This window comes from Schistocerca piceifrons, chromosome 6 (assembly GCF_021461385.2).
Source record: "Schistocerca piceifrons isolate TAMUIC-IGC-003096 chromosome 6, iqSchPice1.1, whole genome shotgun sequence".
Classification (NCBI taxonomy): Eukaryota; Metazoa; Arthropoda; class Insecta; order Orthoptera; family Acrididae; genus Schistocerca; species Schistocerca piceifrons.
Window position 1 is genome coordinate 397432640 of NC_060143.1, and position 17628 is coordinate 397450267.

Genomic DNA, 17628 nt, shown 5'->3' on the forward strand with positions numbered 1-17628 from the left:
TTCATCCAGTACCAAACATGCTCAATGGGGGACAGATCCGGAGATCTTGCTGGCCAGGGTAGTTGACTTACACCTTCTAGAGCACGTTGGGTGGCACGGGATACATGCGGACGTGCATTGTCCTGTTGGAACAGCAAGTTCCCTTGCCGGTCTAGGAATGGTAGAACGATGGGTTCGATGACGGTTTGGATGTACCGTGCACTATTCAGTGTCCCCTCGACGATCATCAGTGGTGTACGGCCAGTGTAGGAGATCGCTCCCCACACCATGATGCCGGGTGTTGGCCCTGTGTGGCTCGGTCGTATGCAGTCCTGATTGTGGCGCTCACCTGCACGGCGCCAGACACACATACGACCATCATTGGCACCAAGGCAGAAGCGACTCTCATCGCTGAAGACGACACGTCTCCATTCGTCCCTCCATTCACGCCTGTTGCGACACCACTGGAGGTGGGCTGCACGATGTTAGGGCGTGAGCGGAAGACGGCCTAACGGTGTGCGGGACCGTAGCCCAGCTTCATGGAGACGGTTGCGAATGGTCCTCGCCGATACTCCAGGAGCAACAGTGTCCCTAATTTGCTGGGAAGTGGCGGTGCGGTCTCCTACGGCACTGCGTAGGATCCTACGGTCTTGGCGTGCATCCGTGCGTCGCTGTGGTCCGGTCCCAGGTCGACGGGCACGTGCACCTTCCGCCGACCACTGGCGACAACATCGATGTACTGTGGAGACCTCACGCCCCACATGTTGAGCAATTCGACGGTACGTCCACCCGGCCTCCCGCATGCCCACTATACGCCCTCGCTCAAAGTCCGTCAACTGCACATACGGTTCACGTCCACGCTGTCGCGGCATGCTACCAGTGTTAAAGACTGCGATGGAGCTCCGTATGCCACGGCAAACTGGCTGACACTGACGGCGGCGGTGCACAAATGCTGCGCAGCTAGCGCCATTCGACGGCCAACACCGCGGTTCCTGGTGTGTCCGCTGTGCCGTGCGTGTGATCATTGCTTGTACAGCCCTCTCGCAGTGTCCGGAGCAAGTATGGTGGGTCTGACACACCGGTGTCAATGTGTTCTTTTTTCCATTTCCAGGAGTGTATATACCTTCTAAAGCAAGAACCTAGAAAACTCAATGCAACTAGTAGAGAGGATCGAGAATATAGCCATGAAAGAAACAGCAAGCCTCATAGTATTTGATGCCACATCAATGTGCACTTGCATTAAGGTAAATGAAACAATCAACACAGGATAAACATGCAGGAACTTAAAAACAAGATACTCAGAGCACCTCAGACCCTAAAAAGTAGCAGCATCCACAGCACATACGCTGACCACGTAATAGCCCGTAACCACCATCCAATTACAATGGCAACAGATTTAAAAATACTGAAATACAGGCACAGTCTACACCACAAACTAAAACTAGAAGGAAACTTCCAAGCGCAGAAACCAGTAGCAGAAGACAAACTAGCTTTAAATCAATAAACTACACTCTGTAAAGACACTTTATTTAAGATATTAGAAGAACTTTACAGAAAAGACAACACAAACTGCTAAAGGGGGTTACACGCGCAGATTATATGTAAGGTACATAAAATTCAAATTCCGCGCCGAACAGTGCAGGACATCATACAAAATATTCTGCAAAACCATAAAACGCAGAATCAAGGTAAGGACGGCAACGAACAAAAACTATCTTCAGGCCTCACTTTGTTAGATCAGCTAATAAAACCCACTGATGAAGCAGAGAGTTGCCGCAATATGTTTGATGATGTTTGGTTTGCAGGGCGTTCAACTGCGCAGTCATCAGCGCCCATGCAAAGTCCCAATTTTCACGCAGTCCAATTTTTTCACAGCACAATCTAGCCACTGTCAGGAATGATGATGATGGTGATAGTGATGACGAAACGTGAGGACAACCCAAACACCCAGTCCCCGGGCAGAGAAAATCCGCAAAATCGAACCTGGTACCCCGTGATCCGGAGGCAGCAACGCTAGCCACTAGACCACGAGCTACGGATAAATATGTTTGATTAAAAAGAAAAATCTGTGTTTTGTATAAAAAGCGGAACTTATAACCAATAACTACAGCACTAAATTTCCAATGTCGTGAGAATGTCTTACGTAAATCTGACAGGTTAGTGGAGATTTCCTGAGATTCACCGACGAAAAAGTTCACTGTTTTAAGGAAAGTATTTTCGTGACCTGTCTAAGCAGAAATGGTTCTGAGCACTATGGGACTTAACTTCTGAGGTCATCAGTTCCCTAGAACTCAGAACTACTGAAACCTAAATAATCTAAGGACATTACACACATCCATGACCGAGGCAGGATTCGAACCTGCGGCCGTAGCGGTCGCACGGTTCCAGACTATAGCGCCTAGAACCACTAGGCCACCCGGCCGGCAATTATTTGTTATCTGCAACGATATTTACAGTTCTAGTTGTAACTGTAGATATTTTTCTGTTTTTATTTGGAAAGTGCGTTTTTATAAACTGAAATTCAATTTATAAATATTTTAGACAATCATACAAGAAATCTGCCTAATTTTTTAGCATGTGCTATTTCGGTCTGGAAGTGGGTTTTCAGGAAAACTTGCATACGTCAGATAGTAAAATGCAGGCAGCGGTGTAAAGTATACACAAAAGAGAATTTTCAGTATTTATTTGGAAAGTGCGTTACTATAAACGTAAATTCCACTCATAAATGTTTTAGATAACCATACAGGAAACCTGCCTAATTTGTTAACATGTGCTATTTCGGTTCAAAAATGGTTCAAATGGCTCTGAGCACTATGGGACTTAACTTTGGAGGTCATCAGTCCCCTAGAACTTAGAACTACTTGAACCTAACTAACCTAAGGACATCACACACATCCATGCCCGAGGGAGGATTCGAACCTGCGACCGTAGCGGTCACAAGTTCCAGACTGTAGCGCCTAGAACCGCTCCGCCGCCACGGCCGGCTGCTATTTCGGTCTGGAACTAAGTTTTGGGGAAACCTTGCATACGTCAGATAGTAAAATGTCCGTCTGTGGTGGTAAGCTCTTGTGATTGAAGTGGAGCATCAAAAACCGCATCGATAATTTCCACCACCTCCAGCCCGCCTAAGTCCAGAAGTAATTTGAACGTGACGGTAACGTGGGGGGGCCTTATTTCTCGAACTGGGCATCATTTATGACGTTCAAAATACCGACAACTTTTTTCTAGCGCGCGTTTTGAATATCCCTGAGATGGGATGTCCCAAGTTTCTGATTTCATAGGGCAAAGACTCGGCGTCAGAGCTATGCACAGACCTCACGTAGCGGATCTAGGTACCGGTGAGTGGCAGGCAGCGCTTGGCAGCTCTGCAGGCGTTCTGTTGGGGGAGCGGCCGACAGCCGCCGTGCGTTCCGCTGGAAGAGCCGCCAGGCTGGGAGCGCCCCCCCCCCCCCCCCCTCCCTCCGCCCAATGGCAGAGCCACGGCTCTGTGTTCCGTGCCTCTGTCTGGCGTCTTTGTTAGCAGAGCTATCCTGGCATCCTACTGCTCCAGGGCCCTAAGGAGCCCCGCAGAACGTAAATGTAGACTGCAACAGACGCAGTTCTGCCGTTGCTATTATATGGAAGAAGAAAGGAAGAGTAATATTTTCATGATTAGTCTCACAATTGATGCTTTCGACTACTTTAGGCGGAGTAATATTATCGAAAACATGTAAAAAGTGAGCATAAAAAACACAGTTTACCCATAATATGTGCAGGGGCTTCTGAAAATTATGCTGATGGCAGACGTTTCTAAATTGGGTATTTTCAAATACGGAACTAAGTGTAAAAATTAACTTTGGATTTGACATAAGCAATTGCACTTCGTATTGTGTGTTCAAAGCAACACGCTGTAACGTCACCGGTTTTCTAGTTGGTAGTTGATAGATTAGTATTGATCGGCCCTGGCTAAAACACGGCGAAGTCGGTAGGACGATGATACTGTTATTAGGTAAAGGCGATGTTACAAAAAACGGTGCCGAACTGAGCTCTCGATGTGTGCGTGACATTTACTTCACCAATTGTGATCAATTTTACGCTACTCGTCGTAATTAACTCGTTTATATTCGATCGTTTAACAGTTGCTATAAAAACATTAATGATATCTTCAATTTAGTTCCATCCACACCAACCTCCCCAAAGTTTGGTTGTAACTTCAAATCTTTCATAAGTCGTATCATTGCGATTGCTTCCTAACGTCAAAGAGTTTCTATATATGTGCCGAGCGCTTCAGTCAACTATTATCGCAGCACGTAAAAGATCACAGTTATGTCTCTAAACAATTTTGTAATCACAAATGCGTAAATTGGCACGAATGGTTTATTTCACAATAACAATCACTTCCGAAAACCATCTAACCGCGCCTACATATACGAGTATTCAAACAACTCTGACCAGCTTCGGCTAACTCTCGTAACGTAGTGACAATGGATCAAATTTTCCTTAGCCATTACTCAAGATTCTCAAAGAGTACTCACACGAAGTATTCTTTGATTCGTTGGTTACACTTTGCTAATTTTAATTATGATGATTTTGCGATTTACTATGATTTTGAGTTTGAGTTTACTGAGATACTATCTTTCTTTTGTAAGTTGATAAATTACTAAGCTTCTTGTTTCAATTACTGGTTATTATCCAAATAATAGTGTTAAATGTAACTTTGGCTACTTGTTCACTTTTCATGGAATTTGGAACTTGTTTTGGGGAAATTTTTTGGTTATTGGTTGCTGTTTTTTCTTTTTTCAATTTTTGTCCGAAGAAGTGGCATTACATCTACAACGCCTATTTGACAGATTCATTTTTGGCGAATATTCTTCTACATGATCTGATTGCTTGTCATACTTTATATTACAAACCATTCTTTATCGACAATTTTAGTTCGTAATATGAAGTTCTAACCACTCAGTACACTTCTTGTTTAACATTCCTCTTCACATTATTTAGACTTTACCGACGCTGTATCGTGCATAACGAAGTGAAAGGGAAAGAAGACAAGGTTTTCTCGTCATGTGAATGTAGCGTAATATCCGCAGTCAGTGGAAAATAGCATATCGGGAGTAAGATTCGTTATGAATAGGAAGGTAGGGGAGACCGTGAGTTACTGTGAACAGTTGATTGACACGATTGACGGACAAAGTTGTTCCCTTCACCATTGACAGCAAACCAACACCAACAACGATAGTACAGGTATTAAACCACGTGATGAGAGAAAAGGTGAATGAGAAATACGTCAGTTGTTCGATGATGGAAGGAAGTCCAAAAATGTTCACATAAATTCAGAAATATAGAAATCCAAGTCATTTAGGAATGAAATAAATAGAATATGTAGTCAAGCTAAGGCAAAATGGCTGCAGGAAAGACGAAGATTCGAAATATAAACGAACGTCGGACGGAATGACTCAGCACGTACAAGTCGAAACAATCTTCGGGAAATTAAAAGCAATGGCGAAAATATTAACAGGACAATTGCAATTGCACTGGTAACAGCCGAGTACCGAGCGGATAGATGGAAAGAGTAAACTGAGAACCTCTTTGAGGGAGAGGACTTGTCTCATGATATGACAGATGGAGAAACAGGAGCCGAAAAGGAGGGGATAGGAGATCCAGTATTACAATCAGAGCTTAAAAGAGCTGTGGATGATTTAAGACAAAATAAAACAGAATGGATAGATAACGTTCCTTCGGAATTTCCGAAATCATTGGGGAAGTGACAACAGAACGATTAATCACGCTGGTGCGTAGAATGTATGAGACGGGCCACATACCATCAGGTTTTCGGAGAAACATCACCCACAGAATTCCGAAAACAGCGAGAGCAGGTAAGTCTGAAAAGTATTGCACAATCTGTTTAAGAGCTCATACATACAAGTTGATAACAATATACAGAAGAATGGTAAAGAAAACTGAGGATTTGTTGATTGACAGTGAGTTTGGCTTTAGGAAAGGCAAAGGCCACAAGGGCATTTGTGACGTTGGCGTTGATAGTGCAAGCAAGACAAGAAAAATTAAGAAACATTCATAGAATTTCTCGACATGGAAAAAAAATTCTACGAGGGTTGTAACTTAAATAGGGACAACTATTTATTGTCAGCTGATACAAAAGGGTTACATGTTTGCACCTGTTACTGTCATTCAGAGTAGTCACCAGCGTTGTGTAGATACCGTTGCCAGCGATGTGGAAGGCGTAGTATACCTTTAGTAGAGTCTGTTCTGTTGATGGTCCGAATGGAGCAGTCTACTGCCTGTCGAATCTCTGGAACAGTTCTGAAGCGAATGCCACGAAGTGGTTCCTTCATCTTCGGGATCAAATCAGAGTCACAAGGATTTAAGTCCGGGGAGTATGGTGGGTGGTACAGTACTTCCCAGTCCCATCGACCGAACAGAGCAGCCACAGCTTGCGCTGTATGCGCCCGCGCATTGTCGTGCAAGTGATGGGTGGGTTGCGTAGAAAGTGTCGCAACTTGTTTCGCAAAGATGGTCGCAGATGATGCTCCAAAAACGAACAGTAATAAGACTTAAGTCCTTGTGACTTTGATTTGATTCCGAAGATGAAAGAACCACTTCGTGACATTCGCTTCAGAACTGTTCCAGAGATTCGACAGGCAGTAGACCGCTCCATTCCCACCATCAACAGAACAAGCTCTGATAACGGTATACTACGCCTTCCACATCGCTGGCAACGGGTTCTACACAACGATGGTTACTACTCTGAAGGACAGTAACAGGTACAACCATGTATCTCTCTTGTATTGGTTGTGAATAAATAGTTGCCACTATTTAAGTTCCAACCATCGTACAATGTCAGATGATAAAATATTCGAAACTTCGAGAAAAATAAAGGTAAGCTGTAGGGAAAGACGAGTAATAGATATTCAAAAACAAAGATGGAAGAATAAGAGTGGAAGACCAAGAACGACCTACATCGATTAAAGGGGGTGTAAGACAGGAATGCAGTCTTTCGCACCTACTGTTCAACCTCGAAGAAGCAATGACGGAAATAAAAGAAATGTTCAAGAGTAGAATTATAATTAAAGATGAAAGGATATCAATGATAAGATTCGCTGATAACATTGCTACCTTCGGTGAAAGTGATTAAGAATTATAGAATCACTTGAACTGAGTGAACAGCCTAGTGAGTGCAGTATGTGGACTGAGTGTAAATCGACTGAAGACGGAAGAAATAAGAAGTAGCAGAAATGAGAAAAGCGAGAAACTTAAAAACAGAATTTAGATGACGAAGTAGGTGTTAAGGAATTCTGCTCCCTAGGCAACAAAATAACCCACGACGCACAAAGCAAGGAGGACATCGAATGCAGACCAGCATTGGCGAAAAAAGCATTCCAAATTTAGAGAGCTCTACTAATAACAAATATAAGCGTTAATGCGAGGAAGATGTTTCTGAGAATGACTACATCCCTGTATTACACCTTTTTAATCCGAGCACTTTGTTTTTAGTCTCCTAGTCCAATTTTTCACTCTTGGTTCTTGTACGTATTGTGTATTACTCTTCTTCCACTATCGCTTAACCCTATTTTTCTCAATATTTCAAATATCTTGCAACATTTTACACTGTCAAACTCCTTACATTTCGCCAAATCCAATGAACGTGTTTTGGTTTTTCTTCGGTATTGCTTCTGTTTTCAACTTCAACGTCAGAACTGCATCTTTGGTGTCTTTATCTTTCCTAAACACAAACTGACTAATTTTATGGATGGTATATGAACACTACTGGAAAGGATCGGGCAAAGCAACATCTGGAAAGGAACTCCCCTACAAGACTCTAGTGGGAAGAATCTAGACTAACGTATATCGGATCCAGAAAAAATACTTCTTTGTTCTGGATCGCAATTTATTACTTTAAATGATTACTAGTTTCGGCTGCCCCCCTCCACGAACCATAGACCTTGCCGTTGGTGGGGAGGCTTGCGTGCCTCAGCGATACAGATAGCCGTACCGTAGGTGCAACCGCTACGGAGGGGTATCTGTTGAGAGGCCAGACAAACGTATGGTTCCTGAAGAGCGGCAGCAGCCTTTTCAGTAGTTGCAGGGGCAACAGTCTGGATGATTGACTGATCTGGCCTTGTAACACTAACCAAAACGGCCTTGCTGTGCTGGTACTGCGAACGGCTGAAAGCAAGGGGAAACTACGGCCGTAATCTTTCCCGAGGGCATGCAGCTCTACTGTATGGATAAATGATGATGGCGTCCTCTTGGGTAAAATATTCCGGAGGTAAAATAGCCCCCATTTGGATCTCCGGGCGGGGACTACTCAGGAGGACGTCGTTATCAGGAGAAAGAAAACTGGCGTTCTACGGATCGGAGCGTGGAATGTCAGATCCCTTAATCGGGCAGGTTGGTTAGAAAATTTAAAAAGGGAAATGGATAGGTTGAAGTTGGATATAGTAGGAATTAGCGACGTTCGGTGGCAGGATGAACAAGACTTTTGGTCAGGTGAATACAGAGTTATAAATACAAAATCAAATATGGGTAATGCAGGAGTAGGTTCAATAATGAATAAAAAAATAGGAATGCGGGTAAGCTACTACAAACAGCACAGTGAACGCATTGTTGTGGCCAAGATAGACACGAAGCCCACGCCTACGGCAGTAGTACAAGTCTTTATGCCAACTAGCTCTGCAGATGACGAAGAAATTGAAGAAATGTATGATGAAACAAAAGAAATTATTCAGATCGTGAAGGCAGACGAAAATTTAAAAGTCATGGGTGACTGGAATTCGGTAGTAGGAAAAGGGAGAGAAGGAAACGTAGTAGGTGAACATGGATTGGGGGTAAGAAATGAAAGGGGAAGGCGCCTAGTAGAATTTTGCACAGAGCACAACTTAATCATAGCTAACACTTGGTTCAAGAATCATAAAAGAAGGTTGTATACATGGAAGAAGCCGGGAGATACTAAAAGGTATCAGATAGATTATATATTGGTAAGACAGAGATTTAGGAACCAGGTTTTAAATTCTAAGACATTTTCAGGGGCAGATGTGGACTCTGACCACAATCTATTGGTTATGAACTGTGGATTAAAACTGGAGAAACTGCAAAAAGGTGGGAATTTAAGGAGATGGGATCTGGATAAACTGAAAGAACCAGAGGTTGTACAGGGTTTCAGGGAGAGCATAAGGGAACAATTGACAAGAATGGGGGAAAGAAATACAGTAGAAGAAGAATGCGTAGCTTTGAGGGATGAAGTAGTGAAGGCAGCAGAGGATCAAGTAAGTAAAAAGACGAGGGCTAGTAGAAATCCTTGGATGACAGAAGAAATATTGAATTTAATTGACGAAAGGAGAAAATATAAAAATGCAGTAAATGAAGCAGGCAAAAAGAAATACAAACGTCTAAAAAATGAGATCGACAGGAAGTGCAAAATGGCTAAGCAGGGGTGGCTAGAGGACAAATGTAAGGATGTAGAGGCTTATCTCACTAGGGGTAAGACAGATACTACCTACAGGAAAATTAAAGAGACCTTTCGAGAAAAGAGAACCACTTGTATGAATATCAAGAGCTCGGATGGGAACCCAGTTCTAAGCAAAGAAGGGAAAGCAGAAACGTGGAAGGTGTATATAGAGGGTATATACAAGGGCGATGTACTTGAGGACAATATTATGGAAATGAAAGAGGATGTAGATGAAGACGAAATGGGAGATATGATACTGTGTGAAGAGTTTGATAGAGCACTGAAAGATCTGAGTCGAAACAAGGCCCCGGGAGTAGACAACATTCCATTAGAACTACTGACAGCCTTGGGAGTGCCAGTCCTGACAAAACTCTACCATCTGGTGAGCAAGATGTATGAGACAGGCGAAATACCCTCAGACTTCAAGAAGAATATAATAATTCCAATCCCAAAGAAAGCAGGTGTTGACAGATGTGAAAATTATCGGACTATCAGTTTAATAACTCACGGCTGCAAAATACTAACGCGAATTCTTTACAGACGAATGGAAAAAAGGTAGAAGCCGACCTCGGGGAAGATCAGTTTGGATTCCGTAGAAATATGGGAACACGTGAGGCAATACTGACCCTACGACTTAATTTAGAAGCTAAATTAAGAAAAGGCAAACCTACGTTTCTAGCATTTGTAGACTTAGAGAAAGCTTTTGACAATGTTGATTGCAATACTCTCTTTCAAATTCTGAAGGTGGCAGGGGTAAAATACAGGGAGCGAAAGGCTATTTACAGTTTGTACAGAAACCAGATGGCAGTTATAAGAGTCGAGGGACATGAAAGGGAAGCAGTGGTTGGGAAGGGAGTAAGACAGGGTTGTAGCCTCTCCCCGATGTTGTTCAATCTGTATATTGAGCAAGCAGTAAAGGAAAGAAAAGAAAAATTCGGAGTAGGTATTAAAATCCCTGGAGAAGAAATAAAAACTTTGAGGTTCGCCGATGACATTCTAATTCTGTCAGAGACAGCAAAGGACTTGGAAGAGCAGCTGAACGGAATGGACAGTGTCTTGAATGGAGGATATAAGATGAACATCAACAAAAACAAAACGAGGATAATGGAATGTAGTCAAATTAAATCGGATGATGCTGAGGGAATTAGATTAGGAAATGAGACACTTAAAGTAGTAAAGGAGTTTTGCTATTTGGGGAGCAAAATAACTGATGATGGTCGGAGAGGATATAAAATGTAAACTGGCAATGGCAAGGAAAGCGTTTCTGAAGAAGAGAAATTTGTTAACATCGAGTATAGATTTAAGTGTCAGGAAGTCGTTTCTGAAAGTATATGTATGGAGTGTAGCCATGTATGGAAGTGAAACATGGACGATAACTAGTTTGGACAAGAAGAGAATAAAAGCTTTCGAAATGTGGTGCTACAGAAGAATGTTGAAGATTAGATGGGTAGATCACATAACTAATGAGGAGGTACTGAATAGGATTGGGGAGAAGAGGAGTTTGTGGCACAACTTGACTCGAAGAAGGGATCGGTTGGTAGGACATGTGCTGAGGCATCAGGGGATCACCAATTTAGTATTTGAGGGCAGCGTGGAGACGAATACACTAAGCAGATTCAGAGGCATGTAGGCTGCAATACGTACTGGGAGATGAAGAAGCTTGCACAGGATAGATTAGCGTGGAGAGCTGCATCAAACCAGTCTCAGGACTGAAGACCACAACAACAACAACAACAGTTTCGGCTGAAGCTGTTAGTCATCTGCAACACACGCACACACATTATATATATATATATATATATATTTATATATAGTGTGTGTGTGTTTGTATATATATATATATATATATATATATATATATATATATATATATATATAATCGTTTTATGTGCATAATTACCAACCAGGAGGCCACATATGAAGACATTTTGCAAGCTGCACAGTTCAGTTTCGTTTTTCAGCTTCCATCGTGTAGTAACATTATATCACAATCTCCACATGTGTGCGGAGATCACAATTAGCACACTACGTTATTCTAGACACGTAGCATCAGAAAACAATACACATATTTTACTCAGAAATTCTCATATAACTGAGTGAGAAGTATGTATTGTTTACTAACGCTACTTCTCTAGAGTAAAGTAGTGTGTTAATTGCGATCTCACTCTGCATATGTGGATATTATATTTTGTAATATTATTAAACGTAGGATGCGACCATCTCTTAGTCTTGTATGATTTTACACTAAAGTTTCAGCAAGCTGAATAATAAGATTGGGAACTGCAGTTATACAAAATTTGTGATGTGTTCTACCTTTTGGTGATTGTACATGGCAAAAATGTATCCTGTGGTCCGAAGACGAGTAACTAATGAAGCTGAAACTAACAATCAATAAAAATAATTAACTGCGACATTGTCCAACACAGGTTTTCTTCTGAACCGAAAAAATGTAAACAATTACACGTCGTACCCTCCAATTTGATTAAGTCAAGTAACTTGAGAGTCTTCTATCTTTGTTTGCAGTCCTGATCTAGTAAGCATGAAAGCAGTTGCCGAATACATCAGACGTGCTACAGGGATCGTAACACGCAGGTACAGGCCATGCGAAAGTGTAGCAGAAATGCTCGGGATCTTTAATGGGAAGAAAGGAAACTTAGCTCTCGCGAAGCCCAATTGGGAAGAAGACCGTCCGACCAATATGCTGCCACCTTCGTTTGTATCACGTAGGTATCATCTGAGTAAAATAGATCACGGCGAATAGTGAGGCACAGTCATTTTTCCCACTGAATATGCGAATGAACTAGAAGATAAAATCCATATCACTGGTACAACAAATCCTCCGCTTTGCTTAGTGTAGTGTTCTGCAGACTGTTCATGTAGAAGTATAGTCAACTGCCTGCGTCATGAATAAAAGAACAGGTTAGAAGAACATTCAATAATGCGTCCAGGGATACACGATCCACAATTAAGGGTTACACATGTAAGTATTCAGTTTGTCATGGCCTAATGATGAAGGGGGGGGGGGGGAGGGCGGGGGTAATGGAGTGGAGACTGACAGGCTGACAGGGATAAATTTATATACTAAGGATTTCGCACAGAATACGTAGAAGGCATTTTACCACACAGTTACAAAAATTTTGAATCAAAATATCAGTCTACAATCTTTTCAGGCTCAGAGAAACCAGAGGGCAGTGTCATTTATGTAACAATCACTGTCTGACAATATCGTGTAGAAGGCAACTTATTACATTAAGAGAGTAAATGTACAAAATTTTTTGTCGAGGTACATCCGTAACAACAAAACAATTGCAAGTAATTGAAAGAAAGCATAGGGACTGATCAGGTGGAGGGTATTAATTAAATGGAAGGTACTGTTACAATTTTGCAAGAAATGCTATTTGAAAAAGAAAAAAAGAAACATGCAAGGCAATTTCACTGAAGTGCCGGCCGCGGTGGCCGAGCAGTTCTAGGCGCTTCAGGCCGGAACCGCGCGACTGCTACGGTCGCACGTTCGAATCCTGCCTTGGGCATGGATGTGTGTGATGTCCTTAGGGTAGTTAGGTTTAAGTAGTTCTAAGTTCTAGGGGACTTATGACCTCAGATGTTAAGTCCCATAGTGCTCAGAGCCATTTGAGCCATTTCACTGAAGTGTAGGATGATTCCAATTGCTCGGCAGCTAACTTACAGAGTTAAGAAACTGTTATGAACGGAAGGAAATAAACACAAAACTAGTCGCTAGTGTTTTGGTTTCCTTTTTTCTGCAGTGACATAGTGCACACAAAATCCAGTGGCTGCTAGATGCACAGTCGGCTTGGGAAGCGAAGGGAGAGCGGCGGTGGTGGGGAGTCGCTCAGAGCGCTGTAGCGGAAATGCCGATCGCTGGAGGGGGAGGTGCCGTTCTAAACTGAAACCTACGCTCACTTTTGTAAATATTAAGAGAGACCCCTCCACGCCCACAGTTGCGTGGTGACCGTTCAATAAGGTCTACTGCCACCTATGCTTTCGTTAGTATCTAAAAAGAATTCCGGCAAAAATGCAGCGAGTTATTTTCGCCTAGCTTGTTAACCATTTTTAAGTTTCAGAGAAGCGTCAAGAGTGGCGAATTTTGAGTAAAACCTACACGTTTCTCTTGTTGCCCTGTCAAAATTTGCTTCTTTTGCCAAAACACAGGAGGTCACACTGTCTCTTTTTACTAACATGTGCAGAAACAGTTGCGAGAGAATACTGAAACAGTGATTTATTAAAGCAGGAACAGGAAAAGTAGAGTCAGTAGCTTATGAAAAAGCACATCCTCAGTATGAAAGAACGTATAATGTTTTCACATATGTCGTTCCAAAACCCGTACATGTCTCGCTTTAGCCGGCCGGGGTGGCCGAGCGGTTCTAGGCGCTACAGTCTGGAACCGCGCGTCCGCTACGGTCGAAGGTTCGAATCCTGCCTCGAGCATGGATGTGTGTGATGTCCTTAGGTTAGTTAGGTTTAAGTAGTTCTAAGTTATAGGGGACTGATGACCTCAGAAGTTAAGTCGCATAGTGCTCAGAGCCATTTGAACCATTTTTCGTCTCGCTTTACCATCCATAGATAGCCCTTAAAAATTACATCCTTTCATCGAAAATGTCTGCAGTTGTTGGAATAAGATAGATAATGAAATTTTACATGATAACGATATGGTAAAATACTCTCCTCTTTGCATGTCATCATTTGCCAAAATCTCATTTCGATATCTGAACCGTTTAAGAAATATGAGGAATCTTGTGAATATTTCACTTGGGCTTCATCGCTGACAGGGCGCGATCACAAATGAGTGTGCTACCTCTGATCAATTTTCTCGAGATTGCTGACAGATATACCGTTACCCTAGTCTAAAGAACAATTCAGTATGTTAGCCGAATTACGTATGTAGTAATATATGAGGTAGTATGCACCAATCTCAAAATCATAGCGACCTCGATTTTCCTTGCACACTTTCCCGAATATTGCGCAGTGTGTTACTTTAACGTAAATATCACAATAACTATGACCATTAACGAAGTGGACACATCGTAACCTGACATGTAAAGGTATAAATAAAGCACAAACGAACTTTTTTGCGGAATAGTTTCTGTAAAATCGTTTGAGGAAGACTGAACGGTGCGCGTCTCGATTCTGTCATAGCTACCGACAATTCTAGGCCTCCGCTTCCGAACAAACTAATGAACTCGCCCTGCGCTTTGGACGAAAACTGATGACTGCGCATCAGCCACCATACCACGCGCGAGCTACAACGCCGGTTCCCGTCAGATGACGAAAGTTAGGCGCTGTCAGGCTTGGCTACCACTACTTGGAGTGATCACCATCCGGGTCTGCCAAGTGCTGTTAGCGAGTGGGGCGCACTCAGCCCTTGTGAGGCCAATTGACGAGCTACTTCACTGAGAAGTAGCGACCAGTCACGAAAACTGACAATTACCGGGAGCGCGGTGTGCTCAAAACGTTACCCACCGTATCCACTTCTGGTGATGCCTAAGGGCTGAGGATGACGAGGCGGCTTGCTCGGGAGTTGTTTTTTCTTTCTTTTAAAGGTATATGCAAAAATAGCCAGGCTGACAGAATTCCAGGTTTCAGCGAGCTGAAACAAATACACTCCTGGAAATGGAAAAAAGAACACATTGACACCGGTGTGTCAGACCCACCATACTTGCTCCGGACACTGCGAGAGGGCTGTACAAGCAATGATCACACGCACGGCACAGCGGACACACCAGGAACCGCGGTGTTGGCCGTCGAATGGCGCTAGCTGCGCAGCATTTGTGCACCGCCGCCGTCAGTGTCAGCCAGTTTGCCGTGGCATACGGAGCTCCATCGCAGTCTTTAACACTGGTAGCATGCCGTGACAGCGTGGACGTGAACCGTATGTGCAGTTGACGGACTTTGAGCGAGGGCGTATAGTGGGCATGCGGGAGGCCGGGTGGACGTACCGCCGAATTGCTCAACACGTGGGGCGTGAGGTCTCCACAGTACATCGATGTTGTCGCCAGTGGTCGGCGGAAGGTGCACGTGCCCGTCGACCTGGGACCGGACCGCAGCGACGCACGGATGCACGCCAAGACCGTAGGATCCTACGCAGTGCCGTAGGGGACCGCACCGCCACTTCCCAGCAAATTAGGGACACTGTTGCTCCTGGGGTATCGGCGAGGACCATTCGCAACCGTCTCCATGAAGCTGGGCTACGGTCCCGCACACCGTTAGGCCGTCTTCCGCTCACGCCCCAACATCGTGCAGCCCGCCTCCAGTGGTGTCACGACAGGCGTGAATGGAGGGACGAATGGAGACGTGTCGTCTTCAGCGATGAGAGTCGCTTCTGCCTTGGTGCCAATGATGGTCGTATGCGTGTTTGGCGCCGTGCAGGTGAGCGCCACAATCAGGACTGCATACGACCGAGGCACACAGGGCCAACACCCGGCATCATGGTGTGGGGAGCGATCTCCTACACTGGCCGTACACCACTGGTGATCGTCGAGGGGACACTGAATAGTGCACGGTACATCCAAACCGTCATCGAACCCATCGTTGTACCATTCCTAGACCGGCAAGGGAACTTGCTGTTCCAACAGGACAATGCACGTCCGGATGTATCCCGTGCCACCCAACGTGCTCTAGAAGGTGTAAGTCAACTACCCTGGCCAGCAAGATCTTCGGATCTGTCCCCCATTGAGCATGTTTGGGACTGGATGAAGCGTCGTCTCACGCGGTCTGCACGTCCAGCACGAACGCTGGTCCAACTGAGGCGCCAGGTGGAAATGGCATGGCAAGCCGTTCCACAGGACTACATCCAGCATCTCTACGATCGTCTCCATTGGAGAATAGCAGCCTGCATTGCTGCGAAAGGTGGATATACACTGTACTAGTGCCGACATTGTGCATGCTCTGTTGCCTGTGTCTATGTGCCTGTGGTTCTGTCAGTGTGATCATGTGATGTATCTGACCCCAGGAATGTGTCAATAAAGTTTCCCCTTCCTGGGACAATGAATTCACGGTGTTCTTATTTCAATTTCCAGGAGTGTAGAACAAACAGTAAAATTCAACGTTCAAAATCCAATCCCCTAGATTGCTTCCGCTTACTGGCGATAGTTCAAAATTTACATTGAACTACGTGACTCCTAGCCAATAACATTTCGCGAGTCTATCCGCTGTTGTTACACAATGTCAATTGGGGCTGAATGGCCGACCTGAAAAGACTGGAAAATAACAGTAATTACAGGCCAGACAACACTGACCAGTACTACAACAGCTTAAACACACAAGTACACAAATGTTTAAAACATATGGTGTTAAACTCTGTAAAATTAAAATGGCAAATCCAATGAGCTCATATATCTAATTACTGCACAGAAGACTTATTAACTCGACCTATAAGAAAACGGTACCATCAGGCAAGCCGACTGCAGTACTATTTTTGCTGTAGCAACTTATCCACACGATAATGGAGACGAATCAACTAGTATTCTGATGACAGCAACTGCAGACGTCTGACGTGTCGATCATTATAAATCATCCTCGTTAACCACGTCCTACAACTTAGTGAGTGTAAAATTCAGAAACTGCTCACCAGCCAATCTTTTCTCGGTGACAACCATTCCACATTCGTTACAGATGTTCAGTAACATTAATGAATCCAGGCTACCTTCCTTCCTGTGAGAGAGTTCAGTCTTACGCACAATACCGGCCAAAATCGACTCCCAGTATTGTGACCAGCGAGCAGCCACGAGGAGAACTGCATTCGGTTGCGTCTTTCTCTTCGCTGGCAAAGCCGCTTCAATCGCCTTCGCTGGCAAAGCCCTCTCTCGGCCGGCAAAGAACCTATAGAACTTCCAGAGCAAAGATAGATGAGCATAACAACCTTGACAAGCGCACTCACACGGAACACATGTCGATGATAGACAATGGAAACACCATTTTGTTAAATTTTGCAAGAGAAGCAAAAATTGTTTCTTAAAAGACGTACAAAGTGATACAGATAATGTTCATACATGTATAACCATATACACACAAAGACGCGGCATGGACTCGATGAAGTGTAAAGCAGTGCTGGAGGGACCTGACACCGTGAATCCTGCAGGGCTGTCCATAAATCCGTAACAGTATGAGGGGGTGGAGAACAGCTTGTTGCAGGGCATCCCAGATATGATCAATAATGTTCATATCTGGGATGTCTGGTGGACAGCGGA

General features: G+C 43.9%; 1 non-coding gene across 1 annotated transcript; it reads right to left on the reverse strand.

Moving 5' to 3' along the window:
- Positions 1-2317: 2317 nt before the first annotated feature.
- Trnas-gga lies at positions 2318-2401 on the reverse strand. The gene is given in 2 exon segments: positions 2318-2352; positions 2362-2401. It is a non-coding gene; the product is annotated as a tRNA-Ser (tRNA).
- Between the last annotated feature and the right edge of the window lie 15227 nt (positions 2402-17628).